Genomic DNA, 10508 nt, shown 5'->3' with positions numbered 1-10508 from the left:
TAAGAAGTCTTTGCCAAAATCAGGTGCTCAGTGCAGTAGTTAAAAACTTAAAAGTTGTACCACCTCTGGTGCAAGATTAGGGACCCATAGCCTCAGAGAAGAAAGTAAAGAGTACTCAGAGAAGGCCTTGAATAATAGGCAGGCTGTTTGTGTGTGTTTCGACGGTAAGCTTGCTGACACCAAATGTAGTTACCTAAGTGTAGTTACAGGATTAGAGCTACGCTCGTGGTGTCCCGTCTACCCAGCACTCTTTGTCACATAATGCTTTGAAACTACTGACGGTCTTGGCCACCACCACCTTCTCACTTAACTTGTTCCAACCGTGTACCACTCTGTATGCGAAAGGAATTTTTTTTATATTTCTTTGGCATCTTTGTTTAGTTAGTTTAAATCTATGACCTTTTGTTCTTGAAGTTCCAGGTCTCGGGAAATCTTCCCTATCGATTTTATCAATTCCTGTTACTATTTTGTACATAGTGATTTTATCACCTCTTTTTGTTGTCTTCTAGTTTTGGCATATATAATGCCTCTGACCTCTCCACATAGCTCTTGCCCTTTAGTTCTGGGAGCCACTTAGTAGCATGTCTTTGCACCTTTTCCAGTTTGTTGATGTGCTTCTTAAGATATGGGCACCACACAACCGCTGCATATTCTAGCCTTGGCCGAACAAAACTCGTGAACAATTTCTTTAGTATTTCGCCATCCATGTATTTAAACGAAATTCTGAAGTTAGAAAGCGTGGCATAGGCTCCTCACACAACGTTCTTTATGTGGGCCTCAAGTGATAGTTTTCTATCTAGAATCAACCCTAGACCTCTTTCTTTTATCAGAATTATATAAAGATTTCTCACATAATTTGTAGGTTGTGTGGGATCTATGTTCTATTCCACATTCCATAACATGGCATTTATTCACATTAAATTTCATTTGCCAAGTGGTGCTCCATACATTTATTTTGTCCGGTTTTCTTGAAGGACATGACAATCATCTAAATTTCTTATCCATCCCATTATCTTAGCATCATCAGCAAACATGTTTATATAATTCTGTATTCCAACTGGTAGATCATTTATGTAGACAATGAACATTTCTGGTGCATGTACTGTGGTACTCCACTTGTGACACTTCTCCAGTCCGATTGCCTCTGATTACTGCCCTCATTTTTCTATCAGTCAGAAAATTTTTCATCCATGTTAGAAGCTTACCTGTCACCCATCAAAAATTTTCTAGTTTCCAGAACAACCTCTTATGTGGAACTCTGTCGAAAGCCTTTTTTATGTCTAGATAGATGCAGTCGACCCAACTACCTTTTTCCTTTAAAATCTCTGTGGCTCAATCATAGAAACTGAGTAAATTCGATACACAGGATCTTCCAGATCGAAAACAATACTGTCTGTGTGATATTATATAATTTCTCTCCAGGTGTTCTACCCATTTAGTTTTTATTATTATTTTTTTTTCAATCTTTTCACTGTTACACTTGTCAATGATTCAGGTCTATAACTGAGAGGGGTGGGGTCTTCCCTGTTGCCACTTTTGTAGATTGGAACTATGTTAGCCTTTTTCCACATGTTTGCTATGACTCCTGTACACAGGGATGCCTGAAAGATCAGGTGAAGTGAAAGGCTGAGCTCAGATGCACATTCTCTCAGAACCCATGGTGAAACTCCATCTGGACCAACTGCTTTGTTCTTACTTAGCTACTTTAGCATATTTTCCACTTCATCTCTAGACACCTCTATACGCTCTATGATGTTCTCAGAAATTCTTATTGTGTCTGGTTCTCTTAAGATTTCATTTTGTATAAACACACTTTGGAACTTTTGGTTTAATGTTTCACACATTGCATTATCATTTTCTGTGAATGTTTCCTATTTTCAACCTCTGGATATTGTCCTTTACCTGCAATTTGTTGTTTATGAATTTGTAGAATAGGCCCAGTTCTGTTTTACATTTATCCATTATCCCTTTTTAAAAATTTCTTTCTGCCTCTCCCCTTACTGCTGTATAGTTGTTTCTCGCATCTTTGTATCGCTGGTATGATTGGGGGTTTGGCTTCTTTCTATGTTGATACCTGCTTGATGGGGTTCTGCTCTTCTACTCCCCAAGCCCGGCCCGAGGCCAGGCTCGACTTGTGAGAGTTTGGTCCACCAGGCTGTTGCTTGGAGCGGCCCGCAGGGCCACATACTCACCACAGCCCGGCTGATCCGGAACTTCTCTTAGAAAACAGTCCAGTTTTCTCCTGAAGATGTCCACGGTTGTTCCGGCAATATTTCTTATAGTCGCTGGGAGGACGTTGAACAACCGCGGACCTCTGATGTTTATACAGTGTTCTCTGATTGTGCCTGCGGGACCTCTGCTCTTCACTGGTTCAATCTTTCATTTTTTTCCATATCGTTCACTCCAGTACGTTGTTATTTTACTGTGTAGATTTGGGACCTGGCCCTCCAGTATCTTCCATGTGTATATTATTTGGTATCTCTCTCGTCTCCTTTCTAGAGAGTACATTTGGAGAGCTTTGAGACGATCCCAATAATTTAGGTGTTTTATCTCGTCTATGTGTGCCGTATATGTTCTCTGTATTCCCTCTATTTCAGCAATCTCTCCTGCTCTGAAGGGGGAAGTGAATACTGAGCAGTACTCGAGACGGGACAACATAAGTGACTTGAAGAGTACAACCATTGTGATGGGATCCCTGGATTTGAAAGTTCTCATAATCCATCCGATCATTTTTCTGTCTGACGCAATATTTGCTTGGTTATGCTCCCTAAACATTAAATCGTCGGACATCATTATTCCCAAATCCTTGACATGCTGTTTTTCTACTATGGGAAGATTCGATTGTGTTTTGTACCCTGTATTATGTTTCAGATCCTCATTTTTGCCATACCTGAAATTTATCACTGTTAAACATCATGTTATTTTCTGCTGCCCAATCGAAAACTTTGTTGACATCTGCTTGTAGTTTTTCAATGTCTTTCATTCCATTTTTGTGTCTTTTGGTCTGTGGCCCTCTCTCAATTTCTGTTGAACCAATCCTGTTTTCTGGCCCTGCATCTCTGTTTTGGTATGAATGTTTGTGTGCCTTCATTGTATATTTTGCAAAATTTGGCATACATTTAATTTACTTCCCTGTCTAGCAACAAGTCTGCCTAATTACTTATTAAAAAAAATTTGAAGTTCCCCATAGTGACCTCTCTCTCTTGAAATCAAGTTTATCAACTGTTTCAATGTCCCCATTTTCTGTGTGTGTGTGTTTGAAGGCTAAGCTTGCTGATACCATGTGTGTGTGTGTTTGGAGGCTAAGCTTGCTGATACCATGTGTGTGTGTGTGTGTGTTTTGAGGCTAAGCTTGCTGATACCATGTGTGTGTGTGTGTTTGGAGGCTAAGTTTGCTGATACCATGTGTGTGTGTGTGTTTGGAGGCTAGGTTTGCTAACACCGTGTGTGTACTCACCTGTTTAAATAATAATAGGGGTGTGTACCACCTCTGGTGCAATTGTAGGGACCCACAGCCTTGAAGAAAATAGAGTATTCAGAGAAGACCTTGTGGATTCTCACTGAACACTAATCTTTTCTTCTCCTATCACCCCTCTTATTTTGTTTTATGCTGTATTCTATTATATATCATATAAATACATAGCCAAATGGCAATATTTATTATGTCTATACAAAAAGAAGACATCCACTTTATTTTTTTTCTCTCCTTTGTTTCTATGTGGATTTTGTTGTGACTAATGATTCTCCTCCTTCCCATCAACAGGTCTTCCTCACTGGGCTTGCTCGGCTTTTGTGTTACTGTGAGGGTGCCATCATCGTTTACCCTTCAAGACTGACTCATGCTGGCATTGCATTTGTGGACTTCCCTTCACAGTAAACAGTCCTTCTCCATATGGTGATTGTCCAGGGCAAGCAGGGTGTGACTGCCATCTTGGAGAAGCAGGGTCTTTTAATATGAAGAATCTTCCGTCTTCTCTACTTACGCCAGCTTGTGGCGGCCTTGCATTCTTGTTACTTCAAGGCCCTTGGGCCTTTTTTATTTATTTTACATAATAAATTTTTTTATTAATACCCGTGTTTCACAAGAGATCCTTAACATTTTAAGCACCAATTGTATTGACTAATGTACGTCTTGTAACCTTTAAGACATAAATAGACAAGACATAGTTTAATGAGTGAATAATACTGAGTGACTAGGTTAGGGCGAGGAACATAGTACAGTGTCTGGCTTTGGAAGAATGCCTACTGTTTTAGAAACCTTATTGCCATGATCATAATCGTATGGGTTAAAAAGCATTTGTTGTCACTCCTACACTGTGGCTTGTTGAGCTTGAAACCTTTGCTCCTTGTTCGTGTTACATCTGACCTTTTGAAGAAATTGTATGAATCAATATCCTCCAAATTGTTCAGTATTTTAAAGGTTTCGCTCTATTACTCTCTCATTTGCATATATCTAAGCATATAGATTAGATATAGATTTAGATTAGATTTTTTATTCAGGTAAAGGTACATACATTGCAGATGAGTTACAAAGGGAAAGACATTGACTAGAGTTCACTAGCTCTATTGGAAGAGAAACGTCTGCAAGACAAGTGTGGGCAAAAATTAAGGTAGCAGCGGCTCACAACGACCCCCAACGGCTTCATTTTGTATCTTCTCCAACTTGCCCATCCTACCTTTACCAAAACAAGAAATGACAGGTGCAGTATAATCAATAAGAAATCTTACAGTACTCAAGTACATCATTCGTAGCACTTGGACTCCCACTCCTTTCCACAGCATGCCAAGGCCTTCAGAGGTTGTAATCTCTTCCGACATTGACTCAACAGTCTGTTCATCTCAGTTTCCAAACTCTCATAGGTATATCCAACATATATGCCTAAATATTTATATATATTAACTCTCTATATTTTTACCGTTTATTTCCAATATAATGGGCCTCCGACTTCTACATTCAAACTTTAGTTTTGTCTTCATTAACCACTAGTCCCATGTGGTGACACTGGTTTCCGAAATTGTCCAACACTGTTTGAATCTTTGAAATATCTTTGCCCTGAAATAAAATATCATCAGCATATATGATTGGAGTTACCCAATTTGAGTATTTCTCAGATGCTATCTTATTCATTAGTACATTAAACAGGGTGAGACTCAACACTCCTCCCTGAGGTGTGCAGAGTTCTTGACCTTGATACCTTGAACCATACAACCTTGATACCACACCTGAGCCTTCCTTTCCTGAAGATAATCCCCTATCCAGCGCAATAATCTCCCTTCAACACCAAGACCAGCTAATTCATATAAAATAACCTCTTTGTTGGCTTTATCAAAAGCTCCTTATAAATCAATAAAAATTCTATAATAATCATTACCATTAGCTAGACATTTAATAATACAGTCAGAGGTACTTTTTCCTCTGAGGAACCCGAAAAATTATTAGACAGCTGATCACTTATTATATACAAAAGTTTATTTAAAATGATCCTCTCCATCATTTTACAAAAACACGAGGTTAAAGACACAGGTCTGTATTCTCCATTGGCTTTAGGGATAAGGATGATCATAGTTCTTTTTCATTTACTGGGAATTCTGCCCTCTTTATAACTAATATTAAAGAGGTCTAACAGCGGGCTTTTCGTCATAATGGCAAGTTCATTAAGTATTTCATAAGTTACTCCATCCTCCCCAGGGGGCGGTAGATTTCCCAACTTTAATCGCCGTTATTAGTTCTTCTCTGGTAATACCTGTGCAAGTGACATCACCACTGTTACCTGCTGTAAGTATAAAATCCTTTCTTAGATCTTTCCAAGAATCAAACGACTCTCTCGTTACAGCGGGTAATTAAATGAACTAAGTTTGGCAGCTTCCGCCCATTTATTTACGAGACCTTTTGCAATTCCTTACTGGTCAGGATGTGCAACAAAATTATGCTTTTACCCCTTATTTCATTTATGTCTTGCCAGATTTCCTTCAAGTTTGTTACTCCCTAACTTTCTCTGCAAACTCCTGCCAATACTTGCTCCAAATTTCCTTTCTCTTCTCCGCACACTTTTATGGGGGGATGCTTTTCTATACCAGATGTTTTCCGGTTCAATGTTGCATTAAATACATCTACCTCCTTAATTAAATCTTAATAAAATGCTTCTGCCGAAACTGGCTTATAAGTATCATACCAAGACTTAATATGACCAACAAGACCCCTTAATTCTCCCTTATTAAACTTTAAGCTTTTCCTCTGAAGGCAGGCATGCTTTTTATCTAGTTTAAGCTGTATTTGTAATGCAAAATCTCTTAGCATTTCATCCACAGTAAGACAATTCTCCTCTATGCCCTCAGCATTTATCAAACAAGCATAATCTAATCTCCCTCCCCTCAGATGAGTAGGAGAGGGCTCGCCCAGCAGTTGAACATCTTCATGTTCAACATGTTCATCTTCATATTCAGATTGTTACCATCCCTATCCCCAGTTTCCTGGAGTGCTGCTATGTTAATATTCTCTCTAAGAGTATAATAGTGTACATCCACCGCTCTAGTTTTTAATCCATTAACGTTCCAAGATAATATTATCAATCTACTTTCATCCATGAACTCCGTAATATTTTTTCTTTCTCCTCACTTGCACAACTACTACTAACATCGAAGGTAATAGTATTCATATCTATTTTCTTTGTTATTTCTGTATACCTTTTTACTTTAACGAAGGTACCCCCCAGGTGTAGGGAGGAATGATCTTTTCCAGGTATATTTTGAAAATCAGCATCGTTTTGCCACGTACCGCTTCGGTGGGTAGGCGGTTCCATGAGTTAATAACTCTGTGGGTGAAAAAGTATCTCCTGTAACTGGTAACTGGCTATTCAGACGAAGGACTTCGGGTAGATGTAGTTTACATGGACCTGAACAACGGTCGTAGTCTGCTGTCTGCTCTGTGTCGAGGCTGTAGCGTCTTGGGTCGATTAGAACTGTACACGCCGAGTGCTACATTCTTGACTGGAGATTGTACTGTGTGCTATTCGATTGATTGATGAAGATTAAGCCACCCAAGAGGTGACACGGGCATGAATACACCGTAAGTGGTGGCCCTTTTGAGCCATTACCAATATCAAGAGCTGATACTGGAGATCTGTGGAGGTGCGACTGCACCCTGCGTGACGGGAGATGTCTCCCGTGTGGTGTGTGCTATTCTGATTTATTTATAAAGATTAAGCCACCCAAGAGGTGGCACGGGCATGAATAGCCCGTAATGTGCTATTCTCAAGTCGCTTGCTTATGTACGGTGACGACACCTCACAGTAAGATATAGAAGGGTGGAAAACCGTTACCTGTAAATAGGGATAGGATTAATGCTTGTGTAATTAGTTATGCCATTATGATGATGAGATAATGGAGTATAAGGATTACTCGATCACTACATCACCTTCAACTATTACTAGGGGAACTATTCCATGGTCCAGCGATTTTCTGAAAAGGAGTTTCACTGGCAAGCATAGTGAATTAAGAGCATAAGAATAAAGGTAACTGCAGAAGGCCTATTGGCCCATACGAGGCAGCTCCTATCTATAACCACCCAAACCCACTCATATACATGTCCAACCCACGCTTGAAACAATCGAGGGACCCCACCTCCACCACGTTACGCGGTAATTGGTTCCACAAATCAACAACCCTGTTGCCAAACCAGTATTTACCCAAGTCTTTCCTAAATCTAAACTTATCCAATTTATACCCATTGTTTTGTGTTCTGTCATGTGTTGATACTTTTAATACCCTACTAATATCCCCTTTGTTATGTCCATTCATCCACTTGTAAACCTCTATCATATCACCCCTAACTCTTCGCTTTTCCAGTGAATGCAATTTAAGCTTTGTTAATCTTTCTTCATATAAAAGATTTCTATTTTGGGGAATTAACTTAGTCACCCTACTCTAGACACGTTCAAGTGAATTTATATTTATTCTATAATATGGCGACCAAAACTGAACTGCATAATGTAAATGGGGCCTAACCAGAGCAAGATATAGCTGAAGAACCACACCAGGTGTCTTGTTACTAACACTTCGATTAATAAATCCCAGTGTCCTATTTGCCTTATTACGAGCATTCATGCATTGATCCTTTTGTTTTAAATTCTTACTAATCATAACTCCCAGATCCCTTTCACAATCCGACTTCGCAATCTCAACACCATCTAGCTCGTATCTTGTAACTATCATCATTACCTAGTCTCAAAACTTTACATTTATCAGCATTAAACTGCATCTGTCAATCTTTTGACCATTTCAAAACCCTATTTAGATCAACTTGAAGTGATAGTGAGACTTCTTCCGTGTTAATTTCCCTACCTATTTTTGTATCATCTGCAAATTTGCAAATGTTGCTACTCAACATAAGAACACAAGAACACAAGAACAAAGGCAACTGCATAAGGCCCACCGGCCCATACGAGGCAGCTCCTACCTACAACCACCCAATTAATTTGCCAGTTCCTTTACGACTTGGGACTTAAATCCATTTACACTTTGGGCTTCTGAGTCTTTTAGTTTGTCAATGCTCTTCCTGATTGTGTCGCGTGTAATTGGTATTTCTCTTAATTCATTCTCCTTACCTCCGACAAACATTTGTGTTGGTGATGGGATGTCATTCAAGCTTTCTAGTGTGAACACTGATGTTAGGTATTCATTGAGAGTGTTTGCCGCCCTTTTATGATACAACTTAAAATTGTTAGTCTCATCTTTTATGGGTCCTACGGAGTCAGTTCTTTGTTTGGGTTTTACTTCGTATATACTTGCCCGAAACGCTATGCGTATTAGTGGCTTTAGGTATTGTATTTTAAATTTTAAAATTTTGCCCCGAGGTGCGAGTTTATTGGGAGTACTTAGCTGTATCATTAGCAAGGTAATTAACTATAGTTTGCTGTCCTCCGTCCTTTAACAAATCCATTGACCCCCTCCCCTAACCTGCCTATTTTGTGCAATAGTCGGTTTAGGATGATCCTTTCAAGCATCTTCCAAGTGCATTACATGAGACTGATAGGTCTATAATTGCCAGGGTCATTGGGTTTCGGTATTGGGACCATTATTGCATTTTTCCATTGTGTGGGCAACACTCCACATAGGAATGACTTGTTAAACAGGTGGAGTAGTGGATTGCCAGACACTTCACACAGTGCATTGAGTATGTCGTAGGTGACGCCATCTTCACCAGGTGCTGTACTTTTACCCTTTTCATAGCCCCCTTTACTTCCTTGGCTGTAATTGGTTCCCCATACTCGTCATCACTAGATTGGGCTCTTGATATCCTAATCCTTCTGTCATTATGTCGGAGGAGCTGTTCCCTGCTTACTTCTGCAGGGAGGGAGGAGGATGATGCAGCATCACTCCACTTGTGAATTAGTTCTTCAGCCTTACCCTGGGGGTCGTTGTGAGCCGCAGGCCGGGCTCTGCTCCCCTTAGCTACCTTAATTTTTGCCCACACTTGTCTTGCAGACATTTCTCTTCCAATAGAGCTAGTGAACTCTAGTCATTATCTTTCCCTTTGTAACTCATCTGCAATGTATGTACCTTTACCTGACTAAAAAATCTAATCTAAATCTATATCTAATCTATATGCTTAGATATATGCAAATGAGAGAGTAATAGAGCGAAACCTTTAAAATACTGAACAATTTGGAGGATATTGATTCATACAATTTCTTCAAAAGGTCAGATGTAACACGAACAAGGAGCAAAGGTTTCAAGCTCAACAAGCCACAGTGTAGGAGTGACAACAAATGCTTTTTAACCCATACGATTATGATCATGGCAATAAGGTTTCTAAAACAGTAGGCATTCTTCCAAAGCCAGACACTGTACTATGTTCCTCGCCCTAACCTAGTCACTCAGTATTATTCACTCATTTATCTATGTCTTGTCTATTTATGTCTTAAAGGTTACAAGACGTACATTAGTCAATACAACTGGTGCTTAAAATGTTAAGGATCTCTTGTGAAACACGGGTATTAATAAAAAAAATTATTATGTAAAATAAATAAAAAAGGCCCAAGGGTCATGAAGTAACAAGAATGCAAGGCCGGCACAAGCTGGCGTAAGTAGAGAAGACGGAAGATTCTTCATATTAAAAGACCCTGCTTCTCCAAGATGGCAGTCACACCCTGCTTGCCCTGGACAATCACCATATGGAGAAGGACTGTTTACTGTGAAGGGAAGTCCACAAATGCAATGCCAGCATGAGTCAGTCTTGAAGGGTAAACGATGATGGCACCCTCACAGTAACACAAAAGCCGAGCAAGCCCAGTGAGGAAGACCTGTTGATGGGAAGGAGGAGAATCATTAGTCACAACAAAATCCACATAGAAACAAAGGAGAGAAAAAAAATAAAGTGGATGTCTTCTTTTTGTATAGACATAATAAATATTGCCATTTGGCTATGTATTTATATGATATATAATAGAATACAGCATAAAACAAAATAAGAGGGGTGGTAGGAGAAGAAAAGATTAGTGTTCAGTGAG

At 39.5% G+C, this 10508-nt stretch overlaps 1 long non-coding RNA gene across 1 annotated transcript in view; it reads left to right on the top strand.

The window, feature by feature from the left end:
* LOC138352000 (uncharacterized) overlaps positions 1–4071 on the top strand; it is a 7625-nt gene extending 3554 nt beyond the window's left edge. Inside the window, exon 3 of the long non-coding RNA XR_011222682.1 lies at positions 3764–4071. This is a non-coding gene — a long non-coding RNA (uncharacterized lncRNA). The remainder of the gene's footprint in view (positions 1–3763) is intronic.
* The last annotated feature ends 6437 nt before the right edge of the window (positions 4072–10508 follow it).

This window comes from Procambarus clarkii, chromosome 52 (assembly GCF_040958095.1).
Source record: "Procambarus clarkii isolate CNS0578487 chromosome 52, FALCON_Pclarkii_2.0, whole genome shotgun sequence".
NCBI classification, from domain to species: domain Eukaryota; kingdom Metazoa; phylum Arthropoda; class Malacostraca; order Decapoda; family Cambaridae; genus Procambarus; species Procambarus clarkii.
This window is presented reverse-complemented; position numbering and strand designations above follow the sequence as displayed.